The 20863-nt window shown below is 42.3% G+C and overlaps 1 protein-coding gene across 2 annotated transcripts in view; it reads right to left on the bottom strand.

Annotated features, from left to right (window-relative positions):
- LOC123997425 (E3 ubiquitin-protein ligase UHRF1) overlaps window positions 1-20188 on the bottom strand; it is a 47169-nt gene extending 26981 nt beyond the window's left edge. The window contains exon 1 of one of the 2 annotated variants that reach the window (XM_046301634.1): window positions 20119-20188. The gene's annotated coding sequence lies outside the window, so the exon portion shown is untranslated. Of the gene's footprint in view, window positions 1-984; window positions 1127-20118 lie in introns of those variants that run through there. The other variant, XM_046301633.1, reaches the window with a different exon arrangement.
- Between the last annotated feature and the right edge of the window lie 675 nt (window positions 20189-20863).

Raw genomic sequence — 20863 nt, 5'->3', positions numbered from 1 at the left:
ATATATAATTTTTATTAGCAGTCCTTCAATCTTCTTGGTGCAACAGTTGGGACAATGGGACAATTCTGGGTGCAACGCATTTATTATCCCTGGATTGGGGTATGTTTTCCAAGCCAAATCTTGCTGCTGGCTTGCTGTCTTAATCTACACAGGAAACCTGTCCGACCCTAGTGCTGCTGACTCTAGTGCTGCTGACTCTAGTGCTGCTGACCCTAGTGCTGCTGACCCTAGTGCTGCTGACCCTAGTGCTGCTGACCCTAGTGCTGCTGACCCTAGTGCTGCTGACCCTAGTGCTGCTGACCCTAGTGCTGCTGTAAGCAAGCGGATCGGAACTACTGGCTACCTCGGTGCCAAGCCGAACCATATACTGTACCTACAGGATCTCTAAAAAGTTTCATAAAGATTCTTACAGTTGATATGGTCTCATTTCGAGCAGCTGAAAGATAAACCGCACAGATAAACGGCGCTCTAATGTTACATTACCGGTTAAATTGATTGTATTTACAATTCTGGCTTGTGTGGAACATTTACGATATCAGGCAATAGTTTCAGCAGTCTGATTTAATCAGGCGGTTCTACACAATTGGTACTTACATAGGTAGTTATAGCCTGATTAAATCAGACTACTGGTGGATGTGGTAATCGACATTGACAGCACACCACGTTACATTAGCCTAGCTACAGTAGCTAGATAACGCGACAACATAACGAAGGTTAGAATCTAATAAATTGTGGAGTTGAAGTAGCTCGCTAGGTAACCAAATTAAATACTATTACATTGATCACACTGACACGTACCTAGTGAGTAATGTGAAGCATGTAACGTTAACGTTAATTTCCCTCGACAAAGTTTAACTAGAATATTTCGAATTCACCCTACCAAATGTTAGCAAAGTTAATGTTAGCTAGCTTATCCACTGTGCCAAGTTTCAGCCAGCAACTTTCAAAATACCAAACTTGTCAAAGTATAAACGTTTATATTACCAGTTTTTTCTTCCAAATGTAGATAATTAAATGACGTTTAGTACACCGTCAAACTTAATCCGTACACAACTCCTCTGTATAGACTGCTTTTAGGGGGACTGAATCAATGAGAATCTTCAACAGTGATTCCCCGCCTGCCAAAAAAAAACTTAGTTTCACTATTGGCTATTACCACTTCTGAGTTGCTCTCTGAGGGGCTATAATGCCTGTCAATCAAAACTGTGTCCGGAGTTTAGCCTCAGCGCGCGAAACCAGGGTCTCTTGTCTTCCGATAATTTGGCGCGAGATTATGTAAATTGCAGTACAATCAAAGACAGAAACGGGATTGTGTTTAACAAAGTTCTATCGCCACATTATGCCTGAGAGAACACCGATCGGAGTTTGACACCACACGATAGATTGCAGAAACCAAAATAGCCATTGTCAGATCTAACAAAAAAAAATGCATAGAAGCCTTGCTCAGCATAGAAAACTGTTTGGCTAGGGATTGCTACAGCCATGTGCTGCTGGCGCGTGATGTTATGCGTCCAGTGTTCCTGTCTCGTAGTTCAGTTTGGCGGGAGAATATCGTGCCAAGTGTGAACACAATAGTCAGTTGTTGTTCACAGGACGTTATATGAGATAAAAGACTAATCAAATTGGACAGTTTACATATCCCATAATCGTTTTTACCTACAATGTTTCTTAATGAACGTGTTTGTAGACTAACATTTGATGTTGATCGGGATGAGTGTTTGTTGTTACTACTAGGACAAATAATGTGGCAAGGAAGTACCACCAGGACAAAGTTGAAGCTTTTTTTTCTCCTTCTGTTTTATTCTTGAATTTTATGCCTCTTGTCCATCCTAGCACCAAAACCATTCACCATGTCTTAAAGGACAACATCCTGCTCTACATTGTTCTAACTAACCACTGCATTACATAATTGGCTCTTTCTAACCACTTGTATCCTCTCTCCCAAGTCCTAACATGCTGGCCAAACCGCCAGCATTGCGTGCACGAACGTTGCAAAATAAATGTACACATAGTGCCTTCAGAAAGTATTCAAACCCCTTGAATTAAAATATGTCACTGTCGAGACAAGTATTTTCTTAAGTCACAAAATAAGTTGCATGGGCAATAATAGTGTTTAACATGATTTTGAATGACTACCTCATCTCTGTACATACAGATAATTGTAAGGTCCCTCAGCCGAGCAGTGAATTTCAAAACAGACTCAACCACAAAGACGAGGTTTTCCAATGCCTCACAAAGAATGGCTCATGTTGGTAGATGGGACAAAATAAAATGTTTAAAAAAACAGACCATGAATATCCATTTGAGCATCGTGAAGTTATTAATTACATTTTGGATGGTGTATTAATATACCCAGTCACTACAAAGATACAGGCGCCCTTCCTAACTCAGTTGCCGGAAAGGAAGGAAACAGCTCAGGGATTTCATCATGGGGACAATGGTGACTGTTCAGCACCTTAAAGTTGGTTGCCAATCGCCATAAAGTCCAAAGAAGAAGCCTGAAGGAGGAGAGGTGACGAGAAACAAACTTTTACCCTTTTATCTGTGGATTAATTGTCAGAGTATTTCAGATAAAAACAACCTAATGTTTATATCCCAGGACAAATTAGCTCGCAACAGCAAGCTAGCGAGCTAAATTACAATAAATGTTTCAAGCTTAGACCTGTCCCCAAATTAATATGAACTAAAAATCCAAATAACTTCAGATATTTATTGTAAAGGGTTTAAACACTGTTTCCCATGCCTGTTCAATGAACCATAAATTAACATACACCTGTGGAACTGTCGTTAAGACACTAACAGCTTACAGACAGTAGGCAATTAAGGTCACAGTTATTAAAACTTAGGACACTAAAGAGGCCTTTCTACTGATTCTGAAAAACACCAAAAGAAAGCTGTCCCTGCTCATCTGCGTGAACATGCCTTAGGCATGCTGCAAGGAGGCATGAGGATTGCAGATGTGGCCAGGGCAATAAATTGCAATGTCCGTTCTGTGAGACGCCTAATACAGCACTACACGGAGACAGGACGGACAGCTGATCGTCCTCGCAGTGGCAGACCACGTGTAACAACACCTGCACAGGATCGGTACAGCCGAACATCACACCTGTGGGACAGGTACAGGATGGCAACAACTGCCCGAGTTACACCAGGAACGCACAAACCCTCTATCAGTGCTCAGACTCTCATCCTATTGATGACAGAGGCTGGACTGAGGGCTTGAAGGCCTGTTGTTATGCAGGTCCTCACCAGACATCACCGGTAACAACGTCACCTATGGGCACAAACCCACCGTCGCTGGACCAGACAGGACTGGCAAAAAGTGCTCTTCACTGATGAGTCGCTGTTGTGTCTCACCATGGGTGATGGTTGGATTCGCGTTTATTGATGAAGAAATGAGCGTTACACCGAGGCCTGTACTCTGGAGCAGGATTTATTTGGAGGTGGATGGTCCATCATGGTCTGGGGTGGTATGTCACAGCATCATCGTACTGGGCTTGTTGTCATTGCAGGCAATCTCAATGCTGTACGTTACAGGGCAGACATCCTCCTCCCTCATGTGGTACCCTTCCTGCAGGCTCATCCTGACATGACCCTCCAGCATGACAATGCCACCAGCCATACTGCTCGTTCTGTGCATGATTTCCTGCAAGACAGGAATGTCAGTGTTCTGCCATGGCCAGCTAAGAGCCCGGGTCTCAATCCCATTGAGCACGTCTGGGACCTGTTGGATCAGAGGGTGGGGGCTAGGGCCATTGCCCCCTAGAAATATCCGGGAACTTGCAGGTGCCTTAGTGGAAGAGTGGGGTAACATCTCATAGCAAGAACTGGCCATGAGGAGATGCACTGCAGTACTTAATGCAGCTGGTGGCCACACCAGATTCTGACTGTTACTTTTGATTTTGACCCCCTCCCCTTTGTTCAGGGACACATTATTCCATTTCTGCTAGTCACAGGTCTGTGGAACTTGTTCAGTTTGTCTGTCTCAGTTGAATCTTATGTCCATACACATTTTTACATGTTAAGTTTGCTGAAAATAAAAACGCAGTTAACAGTGAGAGGACGTTTATTTTTTTTGCAGAGTTTAGTTAGTTCAGAGTTCGTTTTGATATTTCAACCTGTGTGTCCTGATAGCGTCTAGTGTGTGAACAAATCTACATGCACGCAAAGTGGTCTGGTCAGCATTTTACAGTTTTAACCTAAATCTACTTTAAAACACTATGGCAAGACCTGAAAATGGTTGTCTAACAATTTTCACCAACCATTTTGACAAAGTGTGAATAATTTAGGGAAGAATAATGGGCAAATGCCGCACAATCCAGGTGTGGAGTGCATTTAGAGACTTATCCATAAAGACACAGCTCTAATTGCTGCCAAAAGGTGCTTTAACAAAGTACTGAGTAAAGGGTCTGAATACTTATGTAAATGTCATATTTCAGTGTGTTTTTATACATTTGCTACATTTCTAAAACCTGTTTTCGCTTTGTCATTATGGGGTATTGTGTGTAGATGAGTGAGAAATCAAATATAAATAATCCATTTTGAATTCAGGCTGTAACAAAATGTTTAATAAGTCAAGCGGTATGAATACTTTCTGAAGGCACTATTCAATCATTTCCTCCAAACTGCTTGCGCAAGCAAGTCCAATCTCACCCATCTACTTACTGTTTTTTAGGCGCTTAAATAGGACGAGCAATGTCAGAGTGGCATCGACTAGAAGACGGCTAACCTAATATTTATATATTTCTTAATTCCATTATTTTACTTTGAGGTGTGTATCGTTAGATACTACTACACTGTTGGAGCTAGGAAGACAAGTATTTCACTACACCCGCAATAACATCTGCTAAATATGTGTATGTTACCAATAACATTTTATTTGAACTAGGTTTCCCCTTTATTTGTAGATTGTCAGAGTACAGAAGATTTTGTATGTGTCATGTTTGTCATTTATTATCATGTCTTGTCCCTGTGCTCCCCATTCTATTCGTTTCCCTCTGCTGGTCTTATTTGGTTCTTTCCCTCCTCCTATCCCTCTCTCTCCCCCTCCCTCTCTCACTCTCTCGCTCTCTCTTCTCTCTATCGTTCCGTTCCTGCTCCCAGCTGTTCCTATTCCCCTAATCATCATTTAGTCTTCCCACACCTGTTCCCGATCCTTTCCCCTGATTAGAGTCCCTATTTATTCCTTTGTGTTCCGTTCCTGTCCCGTCGGTTCCTTGTTTAGTATTCACCATGCTGTGATTGCGTTTCGCCCTGTCCCGTGTTTTTGCTGTCCTGTCGTGTGTTTTTTGCCTTCATCAGATGCTGCGTGTGAGCAGGTGTCTCTGTCTACTACGGCCTGCGCCTACCCGAAGCGACCTGCAGTCTGTGGCCGCTTCTCCAGTTATTCCCCTCTACAGACTAGAGGATTTCTGTTATTCCCTGTTTGGACTTAAATAAACTCTGTTTCTGTTAAGTCGCTTTTGGGTCCTCTTTCACCTGCATGACAGTATGACTCAAAATATCCAGCAAAAAAAAGGAACTTGTGCATTTCAGGTAAAATAACAACCCAATGTTTATCTCCCAGGACAAATTAGCAAGCAACAGCAAGCTAGCTAAATGGCCATGAGTGTTTGTTTTTCAACCTGTTCCCAAATTAATATAACTGGTTTTGGTATTTTAATCTGTGTGTCATGAACGCATCAGATGGGGATCAACAAAAATCACGATGGAGCGAAGAGCCGGTTTGGTCAGCATGTATCATTTCCATGTGTTTTAGTATGATGAGTTAACTTGAACCTGAACCCTTCTTTGTCCAATTATTTTGTCAAGTGATTGTTGCGAATCAGTTCCTCAGCAGCAGCTAAGAAACCCATAAAAAAAGCATTATAAGCATATCCAAAGTCTTTGAAATGGATGGGAACCTCATTACTGTGATGGCACCCCTATCTAGAGGCCACAAATGAAAGCATATCATTCTCCAGAAAATGTAGTGACAAAGTGGTCTAAAAAAATAGGACGGGTTACAAAATATCAGTTATACATTTTTATTCCTGAAGGTCACAGTTGCCTTCCTGCTGGATTCAGTGTGCGCGTGATGTGTGGACGTGTGTAGAAGTGTAACCTCTGGTCACCCCAGCTGGGGAGAGCTGCTCTCCATCTCCTCCACTGTTTGTGTCCTCCCAGTCCCCTTTATGACCGGAGATTGTGTGTTGTGTCCTTAGTCTAATGAGTGCTCTCGAATGTAGGAACATTGTCCAGATGGCAGTTCATTATGGTGACATTATTGTTGCTCATATTTAGCAAGTCAGAGAAGGTCTATGAACTGAAGCTCTGCTTTATGAGTGTAGATGTATTCAGTGCTCCCCCAACAGTTAAGCAGACTGACGCCTAGTTACACTTCCCCTGTATTCCCAAAATATAAACAAAATGCATGATTTTGGGTGTCCAATTGTTAAAGTTTGTTTCTCCGACACGTATTTCTCTAAATACGCAGACATTGCCATAAACGTGACTTATTTTGGTTGTTGTTGAATTTTGGGCTGGTGTTTCTATGTAATACTACTAGCCAAAGAGTAATTTTATCAAGTAGGCTTTAGCTAGTCAAGATACCAAGAAGCCATTGCAGGCTATCAATCAAGTTAGAGTAGCTAGCTTGTCTAATTATCTTAGCTGGCATGCCTACTGGCAAGTTTGGTAGACTTATTTTTAAAGCAAGCAATTGCTAAATAAGACTCACATTCCTTTACATTTTTTGCAGCGATGCAGAGCAGCGGGTTTAGTTTATTTAACAAAATAACCACCAATCAGGATGATACAAACAGCTCAAAAAGGTATGGTTAGATATGCAGATTTTTTTTTTTTACTGACAAGCATAATGATTAGGGCTCTACGTTTCAGGTGTTTGAAAAATGCTAACTTCCTGACAGAGCCCTCTTCCAGACCACCCCCCAGGTATCCTCACATATTTTGTGCCCACTCAGAATTTTTAACATATCTGAAATGGATGTTAAAGCACAAGAATGAAGCAGTGATTATCAGACCTTGGTCAAACACGTCTGTCAAATATTTTCTAATACTTTGAGGGGCGCTTGAATTTTGCAATTGGAGATGTTGTAACCATTCCAATACTTTCAAATTTACTAGACAAACTAAATGAAGTAGCACAAGTATTTGAATAATCTATTTGACTCCTATCTGAGGGTTAAAAGTGATTGGAGCTGTGGTGCTCTCTGGGACTTAAGATTTGATCAGTTTGGCTTATCCTCTTTTGAGGACTTGCGGCTGCATCTGCTCTGTTTGCTCCCAGATCAGCTTGATTGGGCTGTGGACCTTTGGTCCTGTTTTTAATTTCTTCATTCTGCTTTCTGTCTGTTCTCCTGCTTCCTTGGCTTTCATTGTAACTCATTTCGGTCTAGGCACGGGGAGTACTGCTCAACGAATCTCATCAACAGTGTTTCTCCTTCCAGGGCAGAGGCAGGGCGGGTTCCCCCGGCGAGCTCTGCTCCTCCATGCCTAAAATAATTATGCTTCTGTTCGTTTCAATTGAAAATGCTGGTGAAAGAGACCCTGGTTGTTTTTTTTAGTAATGAATCCACAGAGATCAGGGAAGGATTAAGTCACCGAATCACATCTGCTGGGCCTGCTCTGCCTGAATTATTGTTTCCATGTGAAGAGGAGGAGGACAGAGTTGTTGAGTATGTGACGCTTGTTTGTTTCCAAGTACTAGCCTGCAGGGGTGGATAATCTATAATGGCCTCAAAGAGAAAGAGCATCAGTGTCGATTATGTTATTATCCGTATTATCATGAAAATGGGTTAAAGTCTATAAATTCTTTATCTTTTCCAGAGTTCCCATGGGCCCGAGACCACCAGAAGCAACAGAACCAGCAGCTACAGTCATCAGCTTCATGTCTTCAGGTGGGATAGACAAAGATATAACAGATTGAGAATATATGTCCTGTTCAATATGAATAATAAAAATAATGTTTAGAAAGATCGAGTTGATGGTTGTTTATTTAAAAGCGTTGCATGGCTCACACACACTTTCGGTGCTTAACTGGCTACCATAAACTGTAGTGCTATGGATCCACCATGGGGTGCCGTATTAGGTTAATGTGGTCTTAAACAATTAGTCTTACTGCACTAAACATTACAAGATATACACTGAACAAAAAATATAAATGCAACATGAAACAATTTCAAAGATTTTACTGAGTTACAGTTCATGTAAGGAAATCATTCAATTGAAATAAATACATTAGGCCCTGTTCTATGGATTTCACATGAATGAGAATACAGAGCTGCATCTGTTGGTCACAGATGCAACAAAAATACATGGGTAGGGGCGAGGATTTTAAAAAGCATTCAGTCAGTATCTGGTGTGACCATTTGCCTCATGCAGCACTTCGCATAAAGTTAATCAGGCTGTTGATTGTGGCCTGTAGAATGTTGCCCCACTCTTCAATGGCTGTGCGAAGTTGCTGGATATTGGTGGGAACTGCAACACAAACATGCTTAATGGGTGACATGTCTGGTAAATATGCAGCCCATGGAAGGACTGGGACATTTTCCACTTCCAGGTATTGTGTACAGATCCTTGCGACATGAGGATGTGCGCTATGCCGAATCACGAGGTGAGGGCGGTGGATGAATTGCATGACAATGGGCCTCAGGATCTCGTCACGGTATCTCTGTGCATTAAAATTGCAATCGATAAAATGCAATTGTGTTTGTTGTCCGTAGCTTATGCCTGCCCATATCATAACCCCACCAAGGGGTACACCATGTGAGCCATGGTGTGGCATCCCCAGCCACGACCTCAGAGCATGCGCAGACCAGCTGGCTGGTGTGTTTACGGACATATTCAATCAATCCTTATCCCAGTCTGCTGTCCCCACATGCTTCAAGAGGGCCACCATTGTTCCTGTTCCCAAGAAAGCTAAGGTAACTGAACTAAACGACTACCGCCTTGTCGCACTCACTTCCGTCATCATGAAGTGCTTTGAGGGACAAGTCAAGGACCATATCACCTCCACCCTACCTGACACCGTAGACCCACTCCAATTTGCTTCCCGCCCCAATAGGTCCACAGACACAATTGCAACCACACTGCACACTGCCCTAACCCATCTGGACAACAGGAATACCTATGTGAGAATGCTGTTCATCGACTACAGCTCGGCATTCAACACCATAGTACCCTCCAAGCTCGTCATCAAGCTCGAGACCCTGGGTCTCGACCCCGCCCTGTGCAACTGGGTACTGGACTTCCTGACGGGCCGCCCCCAGGTGGTGAGGGTAGGTAACAACATCTCCACTCCGCTGATCCTCAAAACTGGGGCCCCACAAGAGTGCGTTCTGAGCCCTCTCCTGTACTCTCTGTTCACCCACGACTGTGTGGCCATGCACGCCTCCAACTCAATCATCAAGTTTGCAGACGACACTACAGTGGTAGGCTTGATTACCCAACAACGACAAGACCTACAGAGAGGAGGTGAGGGCCCTCAGAGTGTCGGGAAAATAAACTCACACTCAACGTCAACAAAACAAAGGAGATGATCGTGAATTTCAGGAAACAGCAGAGGGGCACCCCCCTATCCACATCGACGGGACAGTAGTGGAGAGGGTAGTAAGTTAAGTTCCTCGGTGTACACATCACGGACAAACTGAAATCGTCCACCCACACAGACAGTGAAGGCACAGCAGAACATCTTCAACCTCAGGAGGCTGAAGAAATGTGGCTGGTCACCAAAAGCATTCAAACTTTTACAGATTCACAATCGAGAGCATTCTGTCGGGCTGTATCACCACCTGGTACGGCAACTGCTCCGCCCACAACCGCAAGGCTCTCCAGAGGGTAGTGAGGTCTGCACAACGCATCACCGGAGGCAAACTACCTGCCCTCCAAGGACACCTACATCACCCGATGTCACAGGAAGGCCATAAAGATCATCAAGGACAACAACCACCCGAGCGAGCCACTGCCTGTTCACCCCGCTATCATCCAGAAGGCAAGGTCAATACAGGTGCATCAAAGCAGGGACCGAGAGACTGAAAAAACAGCTTCTATCTCAAGGCCATCCGACTGTTAAACCGCCACCACTAACACCGAGTGGCTGCTGCCAACATACTGACTCAACTCCAGCCACTTTAACAATATAAAAATGGATGGAAAAATGTAGCCACTTCAAACAATGCCACTTCATATAATGTTTACATACCATACATTACTCATCTCATATGTATGTATATACTGTACTCTATACCATCTACTGCATCTTGCCTATGCCGTTCTGTACCATCACTCATTCATATATCTTTATGAACATATTCTTCATTCCTTTACACTTGTGTGTATAAGGTAGTTGAAATTGATAGGTTAGATTACTCGTTGGTTATTACTGCATTGTCGGAACTAGAAGCACAAGTATTTCGCTAGACTCACATTAACATGTGTATGTGTATGTGACGCCGCCATACACGTGGTCTGCGGTTGTGAGGCCAGTTGGACATACTGACAAATTCTTGAAAATTATGTTGGAGGAGACTTAAATGAACATTCCATTCTCTGGCAACAGTGCTTGCGGACATTCCTGCAGTCTGCATGCCAATTGCACACTCCCTCAACATTTGAGGCATCTGTGGCATTGTGTCGTGTGACCAAACTGCACATTTTAGATTGGCCTTTTATTGTCCCGTCACAAGGTGCACCTGTGTAATGATCATTCTATTTAATCAGCTTCTTGATATGCCACACCTGTCAGGGGGGTGGACTATCTTGGCAAAGGAGAAATGATCACAAACAGGGATGTAAACAAATTTGTGCACAACATTTGAGGCATCTTATTTCAGCTCATGAAACATGGGACCCACAATTTACATGTTGTGTTTATTATTTTGTTTAGTGTAGTAGTAAATATGGATTACTTAGAGCAGATTTACAAAACAGTGCCCATATTCATAAATATTTTCTCAGAGTAGGAATGTATAAGGAAAAATACAGATCCTATACTTTGAAACTATTTGGCCCAGATTCCGACCCAAGCGGATGTAAATGGAACGTAATTCCCTTATGCGTTTTTCTATCTATGCATATTCTGACCTTGAATTTAAGCATGAGGATAGCATGCTATTAACCCACTAATCGTGGGTTAAGAGCATGCTACCACCTTCACGCACAAGGAAACCATTAACAAGGTCTAGCGAGCCTACATGTTCCAAGTGGGAAAAATATCTACTTCATTTTTCCCCCAATATAAATAACAGTAACACTTGACACCCAGTGTCATACCACCTTATGACATGGTCATAGACATGTCATAACAGCTGACATAAAAGGCAATCTGCCTAAATGACTACAGACACGTAGCACTCACGTCCGTAGCCAGCTGGCCGGTGTGTTTACGGACATATTCAATCAATCCCTATACCAGTCTGCTGTTCCCACATGCTTCAAGAGGGCCACCATTGTTCCTGTTCCCAAGAAAGCTAAGGTAACTGAGCTAAACGACTACCGCCCCGTAGCACTCACTTCCGTCATCATGAAGTGCTTTGAGGGATAAGTCAAGGACCATATCACCTCCACCCTACCTGACACCCTAGACCCACTCCAATTTGCTTACCGCCCAATTAGGTCCACAGACGATGCAATCTCAACCACACTGCACACTGCCCTAACCCACCTGGACAAAAGGAATACCTATGTGAGAATGCTGTTCATCGACTACAGCTCGGCATTCAACACCATAGTACCCTCCAAGCTCGTCATCAAGCTCGAGACCCTGGGCCTCGACCCCGCCCTGTGCAACTGGGTACTGGACTTCCTGACGGGCCGCCCCCAGGTGGTGAGGGTAGGCAACAACATCTCCTCCCCGCTGATCCTCAACACGGGGGCCCCACAAGGGTGCGTTCTGAGCCCTCTCCTGTACTCCCTGTTCACCCACGACTGTGTGGCCACGCACGCCTCCAACTCAATCATCAAGTTTGCGGACGACACAACAGTGGTAGGCTTGATTACCAACAACGACGAGACGGCCTACAGGGAGGAGGTGAGGGCCCTCGGAGTGTGGTGTCAGGAAAATAACCTCACACTCAACGTCAACAAAACTAAGGAGATGATTGTGGACTTCAGGAAACAGCAGAGGGAACTCCCCCCTATCCACATCGATGGAACAGTAGTGGAGAGGGTAGCTAGTTTTAAGTTCCTCGGCATACACATCACAGACAAACTGAATTGGTCCACTCACACTGACAGCGTCGTGAAGAAGGCGCAGCAGCGCCTATTCAACCTCAGGAGGCTGAAGAAATTCGGCTTGTCAACAAAAGCACACAAACTTCTACAGATGCACAATCGAGAGCATCACCGCCTGGTACGGCAACTGCTCCGCCCTCAACCGTAAGGCTCTCCAGAGGGTAGTGAGGACTGCACAACGCATCACCGGGGGCAAACTACCTGCCCTCCAGGACACCTACACCACCCGTTGTTACAGGAAGGTCATAAAGATCATCAAGGACATCAACCACCCGAACCACTGCCTGTTCACCCCGCTATCATCCAGAAGGCGAGGTCAGTACAGGTGCATCAAAGCTGGGACCAAGAGACTGAAAAACAGCTTCTATCTCAAGGCCATCAGACTGTTAAACAGCCACCACTAACATTGAGTGGCTGCTGCCAACACACTGTCATTGACACTGACCCATTTTAATAATGGGAATTGATGGGAAATGATGTAAATATATCACTAGCCACTTTAAACAATGCTACCTTATATAATGTTACTTACCCTACATTATTCATCTCATATGCATATGTATATACTGTACTCTACATCATCGACTGCATCCTTATGTAATACATGTATCACTAGCCACTTTAAACTATGCCACTTTGTTTACACACTCATCTCATATGTATATACTGTACTCGATACCATCTACTGTATGCTGCTCTGTACCATCACTCATTCATATATCCTTATGTACATATTCCTTATCCCCTTACACTGTGTATAAGACAGTAGTTTTGGAATTGTTAGTTAGATTACTTGGTTATCACTGCATTGTCGGAACTAGAAGCACAAGCATTTCACTACACTCGCATTAACATCTGCTAACCATGTGTATGTGACAAATAACATTTGATTTGATTTGATGAAGTGCTTTGAAAGGCTGGTCATGGCTCACATCAACACAATTATCCCAGAAACCATAGACCCACTCCAATTTGCATACCACCCAAACAGATCCACAGATGATGCAATCTCTATTGCACTCCAAACTAGAGGTCTACCGATTATGATTTTTCAATGCTGATACCAATTATTGGAGGACCAAAAAAAACGCAGATTCGGATTAAATCGGTTGATTTAAAAAGAAAAAATGTTATAATGACAATTACAACAATACTGAACGAACACTTTTATCTTAATATAATACATCAATAAAATCAATTTACCCTCCAATAAATAATTAAACATGTTCAATTTGGTTTAAGTAATGCAAAAACAAAGTATTGGAGAAGAAAGTAAAAGTGCAATATGTGCCATGAAAGAAAGCTAACGTTTAAGTTCCTTGCTCAGAACATGAGAACATATGAAAGCTGGTGGTTCCTTTTAATATGAGTCTTCAATATTCCCAGGTAAGAAGTTAAGTTGTAGTAATTGGAATTATAGGACTATTTCTCTCTACACCATTTGTATTTCATTAACCTTTGACTATTGGATGTTCTTATAGGCACTTTAGTATTGCCAGTGTAACAGTATAGCTTCCAATCCTCTCCTTGCCGCTACCTGGGCTCGAACCAGGAACACATTGACAACAGCCACCCTCAAAGCAGCGTTACCCATGCAGAGCAAGGGGAACAACTACTCCAAGTCTCAGAGCGAATGACGTTTGAAATGCTATTAGCGCGCACCCCGCTAACTAGCTAGCCAATTCGCATCGGTTACACCAGCCTAATCTCGGGAGATGATAGACTTGAAGTCATAAACAGTTGCTGGTTGAATGAATGCTTACGAACCTGCTGCTGCCTTCCGTCACTCAGTCAGACTGCTCTATCAAATCATAGACAGTTGTAACACAATAACACACAGAAATACGAGCCTTAGGTCAATAATATGGTCAAATCCGGAAACTATCATCTCGAAAACAGAACGTTTATTCTTTCAGTGAAATACGGAACCGTTACGTATTTTATCTAACGGGTGGCATCCATAAGTCTAAATATTCCTGTTACATTGCACAACCTTCAATGTTATGTCACAATTCCGGAAAATTCTGGCAAATTAGGCAGCCCAAACTGTTGCATATACTCTTGACTCTGCGTGCAATACACGCAAGAGAAGTGACAATTTCACCTGGTTAATATTACCTGCTAATCTGGATTTCTTTTAGCTAAATATGCATGTTTAAAATATATACTTCTGTGTATTGATTTTAAGAAAGGCATTGATGTTCATGGTTAGGTACACATTGGAGCAACGATACGCACTGCATCGATTATATGCAACGTAGGACATGCTAGATAAACTAATAATATCAACCATGTGTAGTTAACTAGTGATTATGATTGATTGTTTATTATAAGTCTAATGCTAGCTAGCAACTTACCTTGACTTCTTACTGTATTCGCCTAACAGGCAGGCTCCTCGTGGAGTGCAATTAGGGGCAGGTGGTTAGAGCGCTGGACTAGTTAACTGTAAGGTTGCAAGCTTGAATCCCCGAGCTGACAAGGTAAAAATCTGTTGTTCTGCCCCTGAACAAGGCAGTTAACCCACCGTTCCTAGGCAGTCATTGAAAATAAGAATGTGTTCTTAACTGACATGCATAGTTAAATAAATCAAATTTAAAAATATATATATATATATATATATATATATATATTTTAAATCGGCTAAATCGGTGTCCAAAAATAGCGATTTCCAATTATTATGAAAACTTGAAATCGACCTTATTTAAAATCGGCCATTCCGATTAAACGGTCGACCTTTACTCCACACTGCCCTTTCCCACCTGGACAAAAGGAACACTTATGTGAGAATGCTATTCATTGACTACAGCTCAGCGTTCAACACCATAGTACCCACAAAGCTCATCACTAAGCTAAGGATCCTGGGACTAAACACATCCCTCTGCAACTGGATCCTGGACTTCCAGACGGGCCGCCCCCAGGTGGCGAGGGTAGGTAGCAACACATATACCACGCTGATCCTCAACAATGGAGCCACCTACAGGTGCGTGCTCAGTCCCCTCCTGTACTCCCACGACTGCATGGCCAGGCACGACTCCAACACCATCATTAAGTCTGCAGATGACAACTGTGGTAGGCCTGAAAAACGACGAGACAGCCGTTTTAATGATTCATATGTTCAGAGTATATTTACATCTGCCTGTTGGTGCTGATACGGAGACTAATATGCATAGATGGCTTTCTTGAATTAATCTAGTTGTTCTTTAGTTGTAGGCGGTTTACTGGTATTTATTCAGAGCGCGCAATGTAGCCACACCTACAGAGCGCGCTACGCGACGTAATGGGATCCGCCAAAAACGTGTTCAGTGTGTAAAATCGGAGGGCCTGTTGTCCAGACCTCTGACAGTCTATGGGGATGCAACAGGGTTCAATTCTCGGGCTGACTCTCCTCTGTATATATTAATGATATCGCTCTTGCTGCTGGCGATTCTCTGATTCACCTCTACGCAGACGACATGTTATGAGTCTATAAAGTGCTTGTTTGCATTTACAATGATACACATCAGAAAAGGAAGCTTATATTTTGGGTTCTCATGAAGTGTGACAGTTTAACTAAGCTCAGGAGTCATTTAATAAGTTATATTCTTCAAGCATCAATGGATAGAATTTATATAAATCCAAAAAATGAATGTAGGAACTACAGATTGCTCCTTTAAGTCTATCAAAAGTGCGCGACTTTGAGCATGTGTCCATTAGGCCGATGGATTTTTATTGTATTTTTTAATCAGCTTGAATTAGATTGAGCAATAAAAGCCCCACTTTTATTCCATAGGATGGGATCCACACTATGCAGCTGTTGCAAGAGCGCATTTTTCACTGGCTGTCCACTGGTTTCAAAAACAATGAATGACAGGCAGATTTAACTTCTTTAATTTAATTATTGGGTTCAAATAACGATTTAGATTTGTAAACAGCAATCCACAACAACCACAATCCGTAAAGCGCAATTAGCTAAATGAGAGAGAGCAGCAGTGTGATTCACATCAATGCGCTGTGTAGATATCAAGAAGTGATGTCCGTATCGCCGTAGACTACACAGTCGCTCTCATATTTACCGCCATGCGTTTAGTCAAATTGGACGCCGACAGCAGTCGCACCATTGGAAGACAGAGCGTGGACTGCAGGGTACAAAAGTATATTCGTGCTCTTTTCCCGCGATCCATCAAACACATTTGGTGTGTCATCATAGTGGGGTCTGATTTACGGTCAGACTCGCTCACGCTATTCAAATTTATAATGAGCTCCTTTTTACAATGCTGATTTGAATGTCATTAAGAAAAGAGAAGTGTCCATGTTTTTTTCCTCACAATTATCTTCCTTGAATTTAAAAGTAATCCTCTAAGTAATCAATTTTTTCAAAAGTATATGTAATATGATTACAATATTTTTTCTGCTAATGTAATGGATTACAGTTGTTTTTTTTCCCATCCCTGTACTGCTCGTGCTGGGAGCGAACCAGGGACCCACTGCACACGTCAACATTTTCTATGAGCTCAGGTTATCTGTATGTCACAATAACTTGTTAGACTGTAGACCAGGTCTCAAGCATGGTTCACCAAAGCACCTCTGCTATGAACTTAGAGTATATTTAACCCCCAAAGGAATAAAAGGGAGTCTGACTGGGGGTCAACTAATGGCCTCACTTCCTGCTCCTGATTTTAGTATTCTGACCATTTATGGTTAGGGGAGAGTGGGGTATGTTTAGACATTATTTACATTTAGCATCACTCCTTCCAGGAAAATGTAGTAGTCTTTCTAATAAAGATACAGTGCATTCGGAAAGTATTCAGACCCCTTGACTTGTTCCAAATTTTGTTACAGCCTTATTCTGAAATTGATGAAATGTATGTTATCCTCATCTACACACAATACCCCATAATGACAACTGAAAACAGGTTTTGAATTTTTTGAAAATGTATTGAAAATAATAAGCAGAAAATACATAAGCATCCAGACCCTTTGCTATGAGACTCAATTCAGCTCAGGTGCCTCCTGTTTCCATTGATTATCCTTTAGATGTTTCTATAACTTAATTGGAGTACACCTGTTTTAAATTCAATCGATTGGACATCATTTGGAAAGGCGCGCACACCTGTCTATATAAGGTCCCACAGTTGACAGTGCACATCAGAGCAAAAACCAAGCCATGAGGTCGACGGAATTGTCCGTAGTGCTCCGAGAGAGGATTGTGTCAAGGCACAGATCTGGGGAAGGGTATCAAAAAATAAAGTCTGCATCATTGAAGGTCCAATAACATAGTTTCCTCCATCATTCTTAACGTTTGAAACCACCAAGACTCTCCCTGGAACTTTCTGCCCAGCCACACTGAGTAATTGTGGGAGAAGGGACTTGGTCAGGGAGGTGACCAAGAAACCGATGGTCACTCTGACAGTGCTCCAGTTCCTCTGTGGAGATGGGAGAACCTTACAGAAGAACAACCATCTCTGCAGCACTCCACCAATCAGGCCTTTATGGTACAGTAGCCAGATGGAAGCCATTCCTCAGTTAAAGGCACATGACAGCTCGCCTGGAGTTTGCCAAAAGGCACCTGAAGGACTCTCAGACCATGAGAAACAAGATTCTTTGGTCTAATGAAACTAAGATTGAACTCTTTGGCCTGAATGCCAAGCAACACATCTAGAAGAAACCTGGCACCATCCCTACAGTGATGCATGGTGGTGCAGCATCATGCTGTGGGGATGTTTTCAGTGACAGGGAGACTAGTCAGGATCGAGGGAAAGATGAACAGAGCAAAGTACAGAGATTCTTGATGAAAACCTGCCAGAGAGAGCTCAGGACCTGACTGGGGCGAAGGTTAACCTTCCAACAGGACAACAACCCCAATCACACACAGCCAAGACAACACAGGAGTGCCTTTGGGACAAGTGTCAATGTCCTTGAGTGGCCCAGCCAGAGCCCGGATTTGAACCCGATCAAACATCTCTGGAGATACCAGAAAAAAGCTGAATAGCAACGCTCCCCATCCAGCCTGACAGAGCTTCAGAGGATCTGCAGAGACGAATGGGAGAAACACCCCAAATACAGGTGTGCCAAGGTTCTAGCGTCCTACTCAAGACTTAAGGCTGTAATCGCTGCCTAAGGTGCTTCAAAGTACTGAGTAAAGGGTTTGAATACTTATGTAAATGTGATATTTCAGCTTTTTTATTTGATTTAAGATTGATACATTTGCTGAATTTCTAAACTTGTTTTTTCTTTGTCATTATGGTGTATTGCGTGTAGCTAAAGGGACAAAAACAAGTATCAATTTTAGAATAAGGCTGTGATCAGAATTCATTTGAACAGTTTTGATAACATAGCTTGTCCAAAAAAAAAGTGGTCTCTTGGCACATATGGGGTAAGTTTAGCCACAGGGTAAATTAAGCTGCCAACAAGTTTCTGTACTGAATTAAATATTAAACACTTAGTTTAAAACCATGTCTATTTCCCAAACACAATCTTTTAATAATTTGAACCATCTTTTAACACTGATACCACCAGCTGTACTTTGCACATTTTAAAAATCAGATTTAACATATGCGGTAACAGTGCCTGGCCTATCTCAGCTATAATGCCTTGCATTACGCCTGGGAAGAAATACTTGCTTATTGGCTCAACTTATCCCATTGGCTGAGCTTACCCCAAACATGTTGACTATATTAGTCCACTCAGCTACAATGATGGACTTTCATGCTAGGTTTAGGACCTTTATATAGAACAATCTTAATGATTTACTTTGGTTTAGATACAAGCATCACGAAACCTCTAACACAAATTCATTTGACTTGGTGTAAATCTTTTTCTTTTTCTTACTTAACTTGCTTACAACTTTCTGTGGTTTCTTCCTTCAGACATTAAAGGATAACCTCTACCTAAATATCTGGTCAAATGATTAATTTTGTGTATGGTTTTATAGAAACAAGGGTGGCTCAACTTAACCAAACTCTCCCCAATATAAATATATTGAGGAAATAAAAATCTTCTCTCATCAGTTGTTGTTTATAGGAAGTGAAACAAGAGTGTTAAAGATATGCTACAGTACATTGGTAACTAGTAAGTCTTTTTAAACCTCCCACTTTGGACTGGATGTGTCAATGTGTAGTTCATACTGTACATGCATAATCTATGAGCAAAATTATTGTTTCACCTCAATTTGCCACACAATCCCTAGTTTGAAAGTGACTTATGGAAGTTGTGCTGCGCCCTTTTCCCAACATGTGGGCCAGCCCTAAGCAATTAGAGTTCCAGCCAATGAGATTCAACCCCTTGCCATTTGAGTGACAGGTAGCAAGAAACACACAGAGTGCAAACTTTTACACTTTTTCCCCTTCTTCATACAACTTAACTGAAGATACTATCTACATTTAAACATGAGAGCTGAAAAACTGACGCTTAGCTACAAAAACTGCTTCAATGTCTGAATGCATTAAATTGACAACAGCAGTGAGTGTGTAAAAAAAATAATCACTGGGGTAGCCAAGCCAGGGAAAAGCCATATTACAACTGTTGTGATAATTGCGTTGTTAGCTCTATAATATCCTGTTACATCATGGTTGCAAGGCATGTGAATTATAGGCCAAAGGCAGAGACAAAAAGACAGTGGCAGAATAAGTTAAACCACACCTGTTTTATCATAAAAGCAGGAAAGCAACCTCAAGCAAGTTAATGTTTACGAAATTTGACTAAACTATTGATTTAGAAGTCGCAAAGAAACAGGCACTGCCTCCATTATTTCAGCACCATTTTAGCTTCATCAAATCAACTATGCTCAGTCTAATACAGTGTCAACTAATTTAGTCGAATCAAAGTCATCTAAATATGATATTGCTGTCAATGGTTACAATTTGTGTGTATATGCGCGTGTGTTCGAGTAGGAAAAACATGTTGACTCACTATAACGTAGACGCTGGGAGTCGGGAAGCAAGTGGTGAGTTTAATAATAAACAAACCATGGAACAATACAAGAAATAACATCATTACTGCCTGGGAAATAAACCAAAGTGAGTGCCAGATATAGGGTAGGTAATGAGTAAGGAAATGGAGTCCAGGTGTGCCTCATCATGAGGAACAGGTGAGCGTAATGATTGACGCCAAGTGCATGTAATGATGGTTGCCAGGACCGGTGGTTTAGTAAACCTGCGACAAGCAGGAGTAGACCTGAGATTCACCCTATTTGTGGAGAAATGCCAATGCCATCCGCCTTTCTTTCATGTTGACGAAACGGTCTATGACTCTGTCATACAGTACATGCTTTTATTTTTTGTTGTCCTAGGCTACCTGACTAAAATCCTTGCTCTCTAGCCTTACTTGCTTCCATGGGCACCGTTAGCTAGTTAATCTTCTACACCTAGCAACATATTGAACTTAAATCCTTTCAGTCCAGGGGCACAAAGTATGAATTTATGGTTGGATCAGAATTGCCATTATAATCATTGGCCAGTACGGAGAACTAAGTAAAACCACAAGTCCATCCATGGCTAATTTAGTAAAGGGACAAGTTTAGCTAGCTAGCTACCGGAGGACAAGAACATAACGTATCTCGTTGTGATGTGATAAGAGTGAAGCCAAATCCACACGGGCTTCCCTTGACTTTGTTTTGGTGCGTTCAATGCTACAGGCAGCAACAATGTCATACTCT

The sequence above is a fragment of the Oncorhynchus gorbuscha genome, linkage group LG15 (genome assembly GCF_021184085.1).
Source record: "Oncorhynchus gorbuscha isolate QuinsamMale2020 ecotype Even-year linkage group LG15, OgorEven_v1.0, whole genome shotgun sequence".
NCBI lineage: Eukaryota > Metazoa > Chordata > Actinopteri > Salmoniformes > Salmonidae > Oncorhynchus > Oncorhynchus gorbuscha.
The sequence above is the reverse complement of the archived record's forward strand: the minus strand, read 5'-3'. Positions and strand labels throughout refer to the sequence as shown.